The 16,830-nt window shown below is 36.4% G+C and overlaps 1 long non-coding RNA gene across 1 annotated transcript in view; it reads right to left on the bottom strand.

Annotated features, from left to right (window-relative positions):
* LOC124103960 (uncharacterized) overlaps positions 1 to 16,830 on the bottom strand; it is a 51,784-nt gene that overhangs the window by 4,452 nt on the left and 30,502 nt on the right. The window contains exons 2-3 of the long non-coding RNA XR_006855334.2: positions 8,432 to 8,520; positions 5,286 to 5,374 (exon numbers count right to left, since the gene is read on the bottom strand). This is a non-coding gene — a long non-coding RNA (uncharacterized LOC124103960). The remainder of the gene's footprint in view (positions 1 to 5,285; positions 5,375 to 8,431; positions 8,521 to 16,830) is intronic.

A 16,830-nucleotide genomic window follows, 5' to 3' on the forward strand; every position in this document is an offset into this window, starting at 1 on the left:
TGTTTTAATTTTTATTGTTGGTTGTTCAAAACATTACATAGTTCTTGAGATTTCATATTTCACACTTTGATTCAAGTGGGTTATGAAAAAACATAGTTTTGGAAATACCTATCCCTCCTGGCCCTATTGCAAGAAGGCTCACTTTTTAAATAATCGCTTTTACTATAAAAGTAGAACATGAATATTAAAGAAAATTTGGAAACTCAGAAATGTAGTAAGGAAAAAAAAATACACATCCAGTCCTGTAACCCAAGAAAAAACATTGTTAACATTTTAATGTTTTCATTTGTGAATTTTTCTATTTTTATGCCTATAAAGTATTCCTTGGATTGAAAATAGGTCAATTATCCACATTAAGCTAATCATTTAATGTTAATTCTAAATTGCAATTTCTTATTAGAATCCAATTCTAATATAAATCCCTACGGATTTCTTTTAGAAACTGATGTATTCACTCTAAATTCAACTACAAGTTTAACTGGATCAGACTATGTAAGAAGAAAATTTTGAAGCAGCTAAGAAAGAAGCAGTCTTGTAAAATACATTGAAATTAAAGACGCATGCACTCTTGGATCTAACAATCCAGTAGGGGAAACTTTCCATACAGTGCAGCACTTGTTTGCAAAGATGCATGTCAAAGGGTGTTCCGGAGGGGTCTGTGTCAGTTTGTTATCCAGCTGCAGGTGCAGAGAGTAGAATTCATGAGAGTGCTCAGTTCCTGACACATTCACTGCCATCATCCATGAATGGAAGGGCCGCCTCTTCCTTGGTTTTGCTTAGGACCAATTCTTGTTCTCTGTTTGACTCCTAATCCTCATTCCCTTTTCCTCCCTTGCCCTCCAATCATGCACCATATTATAAATATCCATTCCTTTAGGAATAACCCCCAAATTGCCTTAAACTCCTTTAAAAAAAATCACGTAGTTGTAGATGGAAACAATACCTTTATTTTATTTATTTTTATGTGGTGCTCAGAATGGAACCCAATGCCTCACATGTGCTAGGCAAGTGCTCTACTACTGAGCCATAACCCCAGCCCCTTAAATTCTATTTTATCTCAAACAATGCAACAATGAGCATCCCCATAAACTTTCCTCTATGGCCCTCTGTAAAAATCTAGATTGGACACAGGATGATACAAATATAAATCTATGTATTCTTATCTTCACAAAGTTCTTCTGAATTGTTTTCTATATTATTTGTATCACTTTTTACAACCACTTCTGGCCCAGGAGGTTAATTTCCTCTAATTCTCAGCAATAGTTGATATTCATTTTTGTTCATGTAATGGGGATAATGTAGTAGTTCACAATGGTCACAAGTCTTATGCATTTCAGTAGTTGTGGCCATTTGATTTTTCACTTCTAAGATTTGGTCCACTTTTTATTCTTGGTGCCCTGACTTTTTCCTAATTAGTTAGAAGAAATCCCTTAAATGTTATAGATTTCAATCTCTTGTCAGTCTGAGATTGGACATAATATCTTCCTCTTTTTCTGTTTATTAATGTTATCTACAGTGTTTTTTTGCTTAATAGAGATCTCATTTATGATGTAATCAAGTCTTAATTTTTCATATCATGATTTTTATTTTTTGAGGTTTTCTTGAAGAATATCCAACGTGACCTGAAATCATAAAGGTGACCTCTTACACTTTTTTCCTATTGTCTTCTGTTTGACAATTAGTACTTATAATCCACTAGAATCCATCTTCATATTTTACATGATACCTGGTTCTTCATACAATGAATTTCTATTAATAATCTGTGCTCTTTCCCATTGGTGTGGCACTATCTTACCCCTAATTTTAAAAGTTGACCTGACCGGCATACATTTCATCCAACAATGACAGACTCCTCCTCATTCTTTCAGGTATACGTAATACATTAAGAAAAAATGAACATATTTCTGGGCATAACTAAATGTAAAAAAAAAAAAAACCTTTAAAATGATTGGCATTATCCATTGTAAATTCTTTGATCATAATGATATCAAATTAAAATTTTAAATATAGAAATTAAATAATATACTTCCTAATAAATCTATATGTCATAGATGTTATCATAGTAGAGATTAGAAAAATATAGAACTGAATTATAATAAACAAGTGGAATGCAGGAAATTTATACCATAAATATACGTATACATATATATTATATATTTAGATGAAAGCTGAAAAATCAATTACCTAAGCTTCCATCTCAAAATTTAATTACATAAGCTTTCATGTCAATGAACTAAAAGAAACAATAAAATAAAAACAGCAAATCAAAGCCACTAAGAATAGAGGAAATGAGAAAGAGAAGAAATTAGTGAAATGTAAAACAAGAACACAAGGTGGAAAAACAAGTCTAACCCCAGTTATTTAAAATTTATTTATTAATCATAATAAGTTTTAAACAAAAAAATTTTAAGTCCATTATGATTAATAAATTATACACTTGAAAATTTCTTAAAAACTCTAATCATGAAAAATTCGAAAAATACTAATTACCAATATTAATGATGCAAAAGGGGATGTTACTACAGATTCTGTACACAAGAGGCAAATATATAACTTTGCACCAACAAATATACTTCATAATATATTAAAACTTTGATTTTAAAACTTCTCAAATGGACAGTATTAGAAGAGAAAAATATAATCTATTTCATGAATATGCATGCACAAATTCTTAGGAAAACATTATTGCTTAGCACTAATTTATTTTGTATTTACATAGAATTATGGCCAAATGATATTTATTCCAGAAATGTCATGCTGGTTTAATAGTTGAAAATCAAGGTAATTGTACACATTAACAGATTTTTTTTAAAATTATATGGTCATTTCAATGGATGCAGTAAGAGTATTTGTTGAAACTTAACATTAAATTATAATAAAAATCTCTAAACAAATAGAAGATAAATTCTTTATTTAATCAAGATTATCTGCCAAAACACATAGAATGCTACACATAATCATGAAATAGTGATAATTTTGCCTTGAAATTGGGCAAAGAGAGAAGAATATCACTCTTAACATTGTACAGTAGTTTCTACTTAAGGCATTAAGAAGAAAAAAGAAATAGATGGTGGATGTGAGAAATGGCACCAGTATTGTCCTCCTGTTAGAAATCAGAGCTACATGCACCTTCTATTGTGGGGTGTCCCTCAACAACTCTTCCCTTTTTCCCAATGTTTAGACCATTTGGGAAGCTTACCGGGAAGGATAGGCACATTGCCAACAATTGGTGATTTAGAATAAAGACAGGGTTTTGTGCCCAGGAAAGTTGAGTACTTATAGTAATTGGCTTCAACCTCTCTGCAGCCATTTGACCAAGAGTGAACATTTGGTCAGTCTCTTTCCTGAGAAAGTTCTGGAGGAAGGTAAAAAGAGACCTCCAGCATTCCCTGCAGTGGAAGGTCGAAGAATCACCTTCAGTAGAGAAGTTTGTCCCTGGTAAATAAGTCTTGGGGATACTCAAGTAGTTCTGATCATGGACAGGATTTATTCAACCCAGAGAACAGAGCAAGGGAACCTGAGCCACTGCACTGGTGGGTGTCCTTCAGTCTCTCTTATGTTGTCCCTTCATACCTCAATTTAGGGTTACAGCTATGAGACTGCTGTGCTTGAGAGAACTATGCAGAGTCATTCTTCTAGAAGTTCCATTATTTTCTACAAAATAGTCCTTTCTCCTTCTCCTTCTCCTTCTTCTTCAATTGTAGTACTGGGAATTGAATCCCATACTGGGAATTAAACTCTGCTACTGAGCTACATCCCCAGCACCCCACCTCTGACCATTTTTTTTTTTGAGACAGGTTCTTGCTCAGCTGTCCAGGCTGGGTTGGAACTTGTGCTCCTCCTGCCTCAGTCTTCCAAGTAGCTGGGATGACAGGTGCGTGCCACTGCATCCAACTATATCAAATAGTTCTTGAATAGGCTGAAATCCCTCTGGATTTAGAAATGTACAAAAATACCACATTATTCTCTTTTCTTTATGTGCTTTAATAGTCTAGGTAGTCAGAGTGGAAAAAATAAATATTTCTATTATTTTTACAATGGGAAAATAAATATTCAGTGCCGAAGTTTATAGAAAATTTTAATTTGGTAAAAATCATTCTATTCACTTACCTTCTCATAGAGGAAAAAAATAGATTTTCAATGAAACTTTTAAAAAATCATTCTTTATTCTCAGTAAGAGAAAATGCAAAAATCCATTAGGAATTTATGCTCCTCTTTATATGAAATGTTTCTGCAGACAATACTATATGAAGAAAGCTTCATATAAAAGAGAACTGAAAATTATCCTAATAAATATTCAGTTAGCAAAATACCCCAATCGTCAGATCCATATTTCCTTTATTTACTTGCAATAAAAACTGAAACAGTAGCTGAATGAAAGTATAGATCAAAATGAATTGTTTTGAAAAATTATAGAGACACTTTCTATCATAGAGGTCACATTCATAAAATGAACATGATCAAAACATGTTTTCTGTACTCAGTCTGACAATTTATCTTATGTCCTTTTCTTTGAGAATAAGAGTTTTTAATATAAAAAGCCCAAGATTTTAATTGTCCTTGTTTTTGTTCTGGCCAATATTTTTATTAATGACTGAAATGTGGATAGTAATGGTATGTGAAGCTAATAATCTTAGCCAAAGGTGTGAAGAGGATTAAGTTATCTGCCCTAGCTGGAGAAATACAAATTAATACAGAGAGTAAAACCAGGGTCCCAAATTGCCTGCTATATTGGATAGGAGCCTTTGCCTAACCACCTTCCATGTGCTTATTGGTTTGCAGTTTCAGTGGAAATCAGCAATGCTTTGTGACTTCTAAGACAGTTGATGTAATCTTAGTCTAACATGACATGGAGGGCAAGTAAAGTCATAGTCCTAATATGTACTGAGTCCATCAGAGTTTAGCTACATGACACAGTTCAGTTCTAGATCCAACTCAGAAAGGAGGGAGCCATAAGAATTGGAGCAAATTCAGAGGAGACAACTGAGATGGATAGACCTCAAACTATAGTCACACAGGGACCAGGTGAAGAGACATAGAAGACTCACAGAAGGCATGATAGGTGTTTTCACATCCTTAAAGTGCTGCCATGCTGTGATAGGACTAGACTGACTCCATTGCAGAGAAAAACTGGCTGCAATGAAGATCTGTGAAAGAATAGTCTGCCTATTGCCTCATCATTGAGGCATTCAAATAGACAAGCATATGTTAGGGATGTTTGGGGGCATGAAACATCTTTAGATGTTTAGAAATAGAAGGGCCAAGATGGGCGCAGTGGCACACACCTGTAATCCCAGAGGCTCTGGAGGCTGAGGCAGGAGGTTGGCAAGTTCAAAGCCAGCTCAGCAATTTAGCAAGGTCCTGTCGCAATCCCCTGTCCAAAAGATAAAAAAAAAATAGTGAGGCTAGATTGTTTTAGATTAGAGAATTGACCTGAACAATCTCTGCAATGCCCTCCACACCAAATTTCTACAAGGCTGTGCAAACCAGGTTTCCCTATGGTGTCCTCTCAACTTGTCACTCTGTCATCCCTTTTTCTGTGTATTGCCCACTTCACTGATCCCAGACAGAGCCCTTTGACTTCTTCTTCTTTTTTTTTTCTTTTTATATACATCCCTTATAGTACCATCTTGCCTCACAATGTATTTCTCTTTTTCTTTGTATTCGTTCCTCATTTGACTGTGAGTTCTGACATCATTGGGACAGGCTTTGGCTTCCTATCAACTACATGCCCTTTACCCAAAAGCTTTTTGTCAGATGAGTTCATGCATCTCTGTAAATACTTATATAAGCAACCCTGAGAAAAATAAAAGAATCTGTTGTAGTAAAAAGGAGTTGGTGAGAAATGTCAAATACTTGGTATGCAAAAATTAAGGGAATAAGCCAAAGCTTAAATGCTCCATTATATAACCAAATGACATTGTACTTGTGCAACGATTTCTACTGAACTCGAAAATATCCTTTACACATTGAGGAAACTAATGTCACTCGGAACACTGCTTAGGTTGAAAAATTAGAAATCAGGAAATCAGAAAAACAGAATAGGAACTTGTTAGAGTCTTGCTGGAGCCTCTGCAGTCTCATTATGGCGAATTTGGTATACTGGCACAAGCCCAATGCCAACAATTGTCAGTTTTCCAAAATCACTAAATAGAAAATCCTATCTAGACATTCCCTGGATTTGCAGCTTCTTGGTGGGGATTCTACTTAGGTGTACCTGAAACCCAGAATTAACTTGCAAATTTTTGATCTTTAATCTGCAGGGAGAAGTTGTGGATGGATGGTTCAGACTCTTCCATTGTTAGGCAAGCTGAGGCTACAGATGCAGCCCAGGGAGCTGTCAATCTTGCTCCTCACACTTACCATGTGGGGCAATGCAACAGTACATACTAAGAACAGATTTCTGAGACCAATATATTTGAGACTGTTGAAAAGAAACTTATTAGGAAAGGTCGTTGAGATGGCTGGCAGAACTAGAATATGCTTTGATGTCATTAATTAAAATTAACTTTAATTTTTAAATAACTTACCTGTGTTACCATTTATCCATGCACTTGCAGTTTTAAAAAATGAGTTGCATTTGCTGCCTAAGAGGCTCAGTCAAGATAGGGTATGTAGAGATGGTTGCAACTCCAATTATATTAGCTGTCAGGCTAGCTCTTTGTCTCCCACTCAAAGTTCAACTACTAACAATGGAGTGATCTTTGATCTGTGTTACAATCTCTAATTGCTGATGAATTAAAATATTTGCATACTTCAGTACTAGAGCACCAATTATCCCCCTCTAAATTCATCACAGCACTCCACTGTGTCTACACTAGGTGCAGGATTGCAGGGGTTCTGGATTCTGAAACTAAAATCTCCTAAGAAAAGGTTTCTTTAGTTATGGAAGCATCCTCACATCAGAGCCATTTGTTCTCAACATCAAAGGCCAAGACTTTAATCCAGGAATATGTGAGAGAATGATGAACAGGAACTCAGTTAGAGAGACACATCCCCAGAGCAGAAAAATTGAGGATCTCTCCTTCTCCTCTTCTTCCTCTTTCTTTTCTGCTTCTCCCTCCTCCTCCTCCTCCTCCTCCTCCTCCTCCTCCTCCTCCTCCTCTTTCCTCTCCTCTTCCTTCTCTCTGTTCCTCCTTCTCTCTCTCTCCCCTCTGTCTCAAGGAAGGAGAGAAGGCCTAAATAGTTGCATGAGATTCTTACAGAGAAATTCAATTAATGCAAAAAGGACAATTACCTTTTTTTCCCCACAAACATCATTGAAAACTGAAGGATGAGACTATTATTTACACACACTATCTAACCCAAGATACCACTCCCCGCCAAATTGGGCAATTGAATCTCCCTGGATCACTTGTTTATGTTTTAGTTAGAGGCAGAATCCTACAGCAGTAAAAGCAAAGGCTTTGACAAGGGACCCACATGGTTCATGTTATGGCCATGCTGTCTGCCCCCTCTATAGTCTCAAGCCTCAGTTTTCTCACCTATGAGCTAATAGTGTTATTTCAAAGGATTTTAAAAAATACATCCTGCATAGAAAATGATTATTAATAAGCACTAACCTCAGGGCAGTTGATAAATAATAACTATTAACAAAAGTAATAATAATGGGAAACCATGTAGTCTGAAGTCAAAACTGTCTATGTAAAAAGTCTTGGCTTTTGTTCTTTTGTGTGACATTGAAGAAGTTATTTGCCTTTCCATGCCTCAGTTTCCACATTTGTAAAATAGAGATAAAATGGTACCTACTTTCCAGGGTTCCTATGGATAATAAATGGTATAATCACAAAATGCTTATAATATGGCCTTTATAAATATCATCTGTTAGTTTGTTACTAGCCAGTTGATGAGTGTAATAAAGAAATAAAGTGTAATAAAGAAAAAACTTTAGGTAAATTAAATTAAATTAAATTCCACAGAGCATAATTTAATAAGGAACAATTTGCAAATCTAGGCTGGCCCTAGAACCAAAATAGATTCAGAAAGACTCAAAGCTGCCACTTGGCTGGGTAACATTTATAGACAGAAAAAAGGAAGTGATGTATAGAACATGGAAGTCAGGAAAAGAGACAGCTATAATTGTTCAAGTGTGGTGTATGCCTTAATTGAACCTGATTTGAACAGTTGCATGTCTGTGATTGAAGTTTTGGCTGCTGTGACTGACAGGAGCAGCTATTTGTTGCAAAGGTGAATCCCCAAGTTAGGTTCTCAGTTTGTCTATGTATTGAAATAGGTTGCAGTTTGCTATGTGAGGACTGGAGTATGTGAGTAGAGAGGATTTCTTAGGCCAAAGTTAGTTTGGTTGTAAGATTCATTTCAGTCCAACAATCCCCCATGGCCCTAGGTAGAAAGAATTAGCACAAGTTGTTCTCACTCAGAATGACTTACAGTTGGATTGTAAAATGAAGATCAGCTGTTAAATGGTGAATACCTTAAGAGTAGTGATGTTTCCTTCATCACTATTTCCCCAGGGGACACTTGTGGTTGACTGCAAAGTTAGCGTTCAATCAATCAGTTCATCTAAATAAAGTAAAGAAAGTAAATTCATGCAACATTTCAACATGTCATATTCTCACCATCTTTTAATTCCCCCCTCACTAGTCTGAATGGTTCTTCAAGGCAAGAATGGTGGTGCTGCTTTTTAAAAACGCCTGTATCACCAAAATAGCCAGGTACACAGTAGGTGATTAGTAATCATTTGTGGAATAAATAAAAGAATGAATTTTCAAAATGTTTTATTTTGAATATTAGATTTTTTAAAACTCTTTTTTAGTTGTAAGTGGATCTTTTAATTAATTAATTAATTAATTTATATGCAGTGCTGAGGCTCGAACCCAGGGCTTCACACCTGCTAGGCAAGTGCTCTACCACTGAGCCACAACTCCAGCCCCCCAAACATAAGTTTTTTATTAGCATCGAGAGTAAATCAGTATTTTCATATTAGATAAATAGTATCACTTAATTAAAATGGGCAGCATCTTGCATGTGGAATGTTTAGCTGCCACAGTAAATCAGCTGTGTCTAGAGACTCTAATCCTTGCTCCTCAGGCAGATTGTACCACTGGATAACCCAGCTTGCTTTTAAAATATTCATTCTCAGACTCTATCTCAATCTACTGAATTAGTCTCTAAAAATGAGATTAAATAGCTATTTTGTTAACCTTTCTTCAAATATCCCCAAGATTAATATGAAAGTAGGATTAAGAACCTACCTGTACTTATAAATTACTAGCCCTGTAATATTTACCATTTTTAAAAATTTCTGTAAGTCTCAATACCTCATAAAAATGAAGATAACTATTATATCTACCTCCTAAGGTTGAACAATAATTAAATTAAATAATCCCATAAGAAGTTTTGAACATGGTACCTAAAATATTAAAAGCCTTGTTATCATTTTATTAGCAACATCATTTTAACTATTGGCATATAGGCCATACCACTACCTGTGAGGCACTACTGCCATACCTTAGCCCAATATCCTAACTGCAGAGTCTTTTTCTGTGTTTAAATACTTGAAACTGGACCAACTTGCTACTTCTAACTAAACTTTTCAAGTTAAGAACAGCAAATTATAAAATTCCAACCACACTTTCTTTTATCAATCTCTGATATCCAGGCCCAGATTTCTCCCCAGTTCTTTCTCTTTTTTAATTAATCTATTTTAATTAGGTATATATGACAACAGAATGCATTTTGATTCATTGTACACAAAATGCAGCACAACTTTGCATTTCTATGGTTGTATACAATGTAGCATCACACCACATGTGCAATCACACATGTACCTAGGGTAATGATGTCCGTCTCTTTCTATCATCTTTCCTGTCCCCAGTTAATTCTAAGTTACATTATTTGAGCCTCACTTAGGCTTGAGGTCACTGCTTTCAGAGGAAAGAAAAATTACTGTAGGATAAAACTTCCTACATATTATTCCTCCAAAATTGTGAAAAAAATGTGTATTATTCAGATTTGTATCTCTGTGACTGGAATACCTGACAACAACTTAGAGGAGGAAAGTGTACTTCAGGCTCTAAGTTTCTGAGATTCATTCACTGTCAATCATTCACTTTGGCCCTGAGCTGAGGCACAGCATCATGGTGGAATGGCATGGTGGAGGAAAACTGGTCAGCTCCTGGCATTCAGGGAGGGGAGAAAGTGAGGGAGAGCCAGGGACAAAATATAATCTCTAAGGTTATGCCCCCAGTGACCTATTTCTTCTAGTCATGGCTCCACCGGCCTACAGTTACCACCCAGTAATCCATTCAAATTATTAATCCATTAAATGGATCAATCCACTGATTTGGTCACAGCTTTTATAATCTAATCATTTCACCTCTAAATATTCCTGCATTTTATTCCTGATTTGGGGGAACATCTCATATCCAAACCCTTGACAAAAGCTCTGTGTAGGAGATGGTTTTGATTGATAATTTGGACCTATTCATTTCCTGATGTTATCACTCTAAATGTCCTCATGACTCTAGTAGACCTCTGCAGCTTCCATTTCCATGGCACTGAAGGGGCCAAATGAGTATATTTTATGTGAATCATAGCATGCACAAACTCTGTAAGATAAGTTCAAAAACCGATCTACACATTAGAATCAGGGAGAACAGGTGAATATTTATAAGGAAAAATAAATGTTTAAGGTAGAAAAAGACGAAAACCAAAGAATTCCTGTGCTGTTTTCCTCAAGGATGCTCATTTTCCCAAACATAAACATCTGTTTATCTTATAAATATTTACCCATTTTCCCTATAACTAATGAACAAACTGGATTTTGAATTTATCCTTGAAAGATATAAGAATCCCACGGCTAAGAGTACAGAGGTGGAAGTAAAACAGAAACAACATTCTGGAGTTGAGATCATGTCAACAGAGTGTCTACCCATTTCATCTTCCCAATGACACCGAGAGGGAGTACTGTCATCCCAGTAGTACAGATGAGGAAATGGAGACAGATGAAGGAGAGACTTCACCAATGTACAGAACCATTGGGTGGCAGAATCCCATGAGACTCAATGCATGGGTTGCTTCATTTCATGGTTCGTCTCCTTCTATTACGATGTTTTGTGTAGCAGAGAGAAGCAGCCCACAGCCATCAAAACCATTTTAACTAAAACAGAATATTGTAATTCATGTGTAAGAAAATCTCCAAAAACAATTTTCAAGGCTCTGAGGGAAGTGTTTGCTGTGTGAGATGTGACCCTGGGCTGCCTAAGGAGATGCATAGTTGTGACAGAACAGGGTTTTCTTCATTTAGAGGTCATGAACAAAATGATTTGGGCCTTTGGAGGTGAAAGAAATTGGCGATGGGGTAGGAATGATTTTTTTCATGTTTTAATTTTTATAAGATTCCTTTTAAAAAATTATTAAGGAAAAAAAGGTGATTCTCATGAGAAATATCACAGAGCAATCCTATTTTATCAGATAAGGAAGACTAACTTTTTACTCTATCATAAGAAGAATAAAGCTGTATAAAAATGTTTTGGTTAACATGTATTAACTGTATATACTAATAGGTTCAATGTGATATTCCAAAACATTCACACTGTGCACGCCAATCAAATTCAGCCTTCCTTTATCCACCTTCCCTTCTCCCCTTCCCCACCTCTAGTATTCACTAGTCTACATTCAGGTCAGCTTTTTAAATAGAAGTTCCACATATAAGAGAGAATGTGTGGGACTTGTCTTTCCATGTCTGGCTTATTTTACTTAAAATATTGTTCTCCAATCCCATCCATTTTGTTCCAAATGATAGGATTTACTTCTTCTTTGTGTCTGAATGATTTTCTATTATATATATATAGACAACATTTTCTTTATCCATTTGAACACTGATGGACATCTAGGTTGATTGAATATCTTAGCTATTGTGAATAGTGCTGCAATAAACATGGACATTCAGGTTTCTCTTTGACATACTGATTTCATTTCTTTTTGATATATACCCAAAAGTGAGGTAGCTGGATCATATGATAGATCTACTTTTAGCTTTTTGGGGAGACTCTATACTGTTCTTCATACTGGTTGTGCTAATTTATTTTCTCACCAGAGTGTGTAAGAATTGCTTTGTTTCCACATTTTCACCAACATTTCTCATTTTTTTTGTTTTTGAATAATGGTTATTCTAACTGGAATGAGATGGTGTCTCATTATAGTTTTGATATGCCTTTCCCTGATGGCTATGATTTTGAGCACCTTAGTATGTATTTCCTCTTTTGAGAAGTGTCTCTTCAGATCATTTTTAATTAAATCCCTTGTTTTTAAGGTTTTGAGTTTCTTATATATCTAGATATTAATTTTTTGTCAGATGAATAGTTGGCAAATATTTTTTCCCATTCTTTAGATTGTTTCTTCATTCTGTTGATTGCCTTTGGACTATTATTAAGTAAAACAAGGCTTACTTGAACTCAAGCAACAGTGATGCTGTGATACCATGACAGTAGAACTGATAACCAAGGCATGTACCAAGTAACCTACAGATGGATAATTTATACAGGATGGATACACTGGACAAAGAGATGATTCATGTCCAGGCAGGACAGAACAAGACGGAGTAATATTTAATCACTCAATTTGTGCTGAAGCTTTTTTGTTTGATGTAATCCCATTTGTCTATTTTTGCTTTTGTTTCCTGTGCTTTCATATTCATATCCCAAAAAGTATTTCCTATGCCAATATTTCAAAGTGTTCTCCCTATGTTTTCCTCTGGTATAGATTTATAGTTTCAGGTCTTATATTTAAGTCTTTGACCCATTTTATGTTGATTTTTGTGCAAGGTGAGAAATAAGGGTCAAGGTTCAATATTCTGCATGTGAATATCCTGTTTTCTCAGCGCTATTGATTATAAAGACTGTCCTTTCCAGAATATGTTTTTGTTACCTTTATCAAGAATGCTTGGCTGGGGCTGAGGCTGTAGCTCAGTGGTAGAGTGCTTGCCTAGCACATGTGAGGCACTGAGTTCAATCCTCAGCATCACATAAAAATAAATAAATAAAACAAAGGTATTGTTTCCATCTACAACTAAAATAAATAAATAAATATATAAAGAGAACACTTGGCCTTAGTTGCTTTGCTTATTCCTGTGATCTCTATTCTATTCCACTGGTCTATGTGTCTGTTTTTATGCCAGGATCATGCCATTTGGGTTACTATGGCTCTGTAGTTCATCTTACAATCAGGTATTGTGATGGCTCTGGCTTTGTTCCTTTTGTTCAAGGTTGCTTTGACTGTTCAGAGGCTTTTGTGCTTCCCTGTAAATGTTAGGATTGCTTATACAAATAAAGGTTTTCTTCAAAGCATTTTATATTTTCCTATCCATTCCTCAAAATCTTACCATGTGCTGACAGGAAAACCTCCCTTAGAAAGCTCAATGGCTCCCTCTCTTAGCAAAGGCCCAGTGAGAAGGGTATTAAAAAGATGATATTCAGGGAGATCTGTACCCAGAGGGACAGGTTTTGAGTCATTATTCACAGACTTGCTGTGATATCCTCTGAATTATCTCTGTGCTTTGGTTTCTTAAAACTGACTTATGTCTCGCAGAATTCTTATGGGAAAAAAAGAAAAAAAAGGAACACAAGGATAAATGAATCCCTCTGCAAAATCTTACTAGTTTTAAGTGATGACTTTGTACCCAGCACTAAGCTTAGGACTTCACATACATTGTCTCCTTTAATCCTCAAGACAAGTATTATTATCCCTTTCATCAGAAAGAGGCACTGGGGCCTTGAGAGTCAGTTAGCTTGCCTAGGGCCATGCAGATCCTTAGAGGTACAGCCTATTTTCCCTGACCTTTGACCTGCATGCTTGCTCAATTTAAGAACTTTAAAGTCAAGATGTTTATGTTCAAAATCTCCCTCAATGGCCAGAATCTGACCTTTGGTAAGTTTCTTAACTTCTTGGTGCCCCAGTATTTTCATCTCAAAGCTGGAGACTACTAATAGACAGGACTTAAAGCACAGGGCTCTCAGGAGGATGAAATGAGTTACTATATTTCAGGTACTTAGATCTGAGATTCCCATCCAGTGTGCCAATGTGCCCCAGGGCACTGCAGTTAACTCACAGAGAATTGTGGCACATCTAAATTTTTCCTGAGAAAATGTGCTGATACCTGACATTTGTCAGTCCTTGAGTGAACTACTAGCTTTATCATTAAGAGTACTGAATTTGTTTTTGTTTTTGTTTTGTTTTGTTGGTGGTATATATTCACCAAGCTAGGTTGTCAGCTATTGCTGTGACCAAAGGCAACTACTACCCAAGAGCCACTAAGGAGCAGGATGTGAGAGTGGTGATTCCCAATGTAATTCAGAGGCTCCAGAAGTTGTACTATACCCAACAAGCAAAAAACCCACAGTAAGTATTATATTTCTTAAGAATGAAAAAAGGTATTAATTTTTATTTCAGTTTATATGTATTTTATTTTTTTCGAAAAGCTACTAAGTTGTCAGGACATAAATACTGCACACTAAGTAATTGAGATGCTGCTAGTTGGTAAATGGGTATCATGGGTGGGCTTTTTTTTTTTTGTAGCCTAGATAGCCATAAAAAAAAACATACTATCACTATAGATGCCATGAAATGAGAACGTTTGGAAATTCTGTCTTAGAACCATTCTTGGTTGCAGAGTCATGCTGTATGTGTTAGCCATTATTATCAACCTTCAAGTTGTACTTGACCTTTTATTAAGTTCTACAAATTCCAAATGATTAATTTAGTTGATGTTTGCAGATGCAAACTGCCTAAACAGGTTGGGAAAGAAAGAAAGACCAAAGTTTACAGCGAACACTGGCTTGTGACTTGTCACAGATCACTCAGACAGATCACACAGATCACTTGAACTTCCAGAGAGAAAGTGCACTGTTCTATGAGACATCTAGTTCCTCAGGATAAAATGACAGCAAACAAGAAAAAAATTGTTACAACAGTCAATGTTCTGCTTCTTGACCTCAAAAGAGAATCCAGTCTCTTCCATTTTCCTTTGCTTCCTTCCTTCATTAATTCACTTGAAAATATGTTATTTAATGATTTTAATGAGAATGTCACTCTGCTGATTCAGAAGATAAGCAGCTGGATTTTATTTTCTTCTCTGACTAAGTGGGAAGGCTCAAAATAAGATTCATGCTTGTCATTCTAGGATTCAACTCCCCATCTGTTACCTATATGTCTGGAAGATTCTGTGGAGATAGGTGCCTTCTGCTACTTTTAGGATCATGGCAGGTTCTTCAGAAACCTGACCTGGGGTAGGGGTCAAAAGGATTTAGTCAGAAGCCGTAGTTCTGTTATTATTAAGAGGCAAGGGGGAGGAGAGGTGGGGGGGGAGGGAGAGAAAGAGAGAGAATATCTCAATTTGATGCTTTGATACAGGTAACTGTGCCACTGGAGGCAGAACCTTTTTTGCAAACTGAAGAAACTGTTTTGAGGAGTTTGTGTTTAGTGGCTCACTTGTTTGTATTATTTCTTATTTTTCTCCCTAAAATATTTATGGCACTGATTTACCTTTCATATTTTTATAGCATCCCACAGGGCCATCCTAAGGGCCTGATTATGCCAGCTGCAAGTCATTATGCTATTTTGGCTAATTAAGGGGTTTCACAAAAGGTGCTCTGGGAAGATGACCTTCAAACATTTCAGTTTCAAGTCTGTAAGCCTCTGCATCCATCCCCCAATCCCGTCCTAGGTCCTTGTAAAGTTCACACCCTGACACACAGGCCTGAGCCTCCCCTTGCCTCCTATGACCTCATCACCCAGTCCCTTACTCCTGATTCTGCTTCACTCACTGGTGCTGTTACTTCCTGGTTATGAATGTGTTTCCTATCATCAGTCAAAGATAATTCTAGACTCTCCATTAGATTAAGCTCCTCTTGGATTTTGAGCCAATTTCCATAGCATTATTTGTTATCACTATTATTAGTATAACCTCTTTTTTATTAGTCCCACCTTTGCAGCCTTATTTTCTGGTTAATAATATGGGGATAATTGTATTTACTTTTTAGAATTGTTGCAAGAATTAAACGACATGCTGGATGTAAAGCTGTGAGTCCAACCTAATGGGCACATGGTTAATGCAGCCCTTATTATTATGAGTAGAGCCACCACTAGTCAGGGAGAATAAAGATAAGTGGAACTTAGAGCCTGGGATAGTTAGAAAGACCTTCAAAGATGCTCCTTCTCTGTTACCTATATCCTGTGAATATGTTATGACACATTGCAAAAGTGATTTTGCAGGTATAATCACCATTATAGACCTTAAAATAGGGAGATTATCTGAATTCTCAGATGGGCCCAGTCCAGATACAACCCTTAAAAGCAGAGAGAATCCTCTAGCTAGAGTCTGGAGTTGCAGCAGAAGGGGAAGTAAGACAGATCTGAAGGTGAGAGGGACTCAATATGCACCTCTGGCAAAGCCACCTGGGAAGTGCGAGAAGGAATGAGGACAGCCTCCAGGAACAAAGCTCTGCCCCAGATGACAGCCAGTAAGGGGTCCTCACTTCTACAATGGCAAGAAGCTGATTCAACTAACAACTTGGAGCAGATTCACCCCAGAGGCTCCAGACAGGGATGCAGTCCACCCAACACCCAGATTCAGCCTTGCACTAAAAGCTAAGACTAAAAGCTAAGACTAAAAGCTGAGCCATTCTGTGCCAAATCACTGACCCACACAACTATGAGATAATGCATTAATGTTGTTTTAAGCTGCTAAATTTATGGTAATTTGTTACCATAGCAATAAAAACCAGTACAGAGCCTGTATCCTGTATTAGGTCTGTGTAGGAAAATGACTTTCAAGAAAATGCAGAATCCAAGCCATCATCATCAAGTATTGCC

Source organism: Marmota monax, unplaced genomic scaffold (genome assembly GCF_021218885.2).
Source record: "Marmota monax isolate L192 unplaced genomic scaffold, Marmota_monax_Labrador192_F-V1.1 WCK01_AAM20220418_F8-fsc00107, whole genome shotgun sequence".
In the NCBI taxonomy this organism is placed as follows: domain Eukaryota; kingdom Metazoa; phylum Chordata; class Mammalia; order Rodentia; family Sciuridae; genus Marmota; species Marmota monax.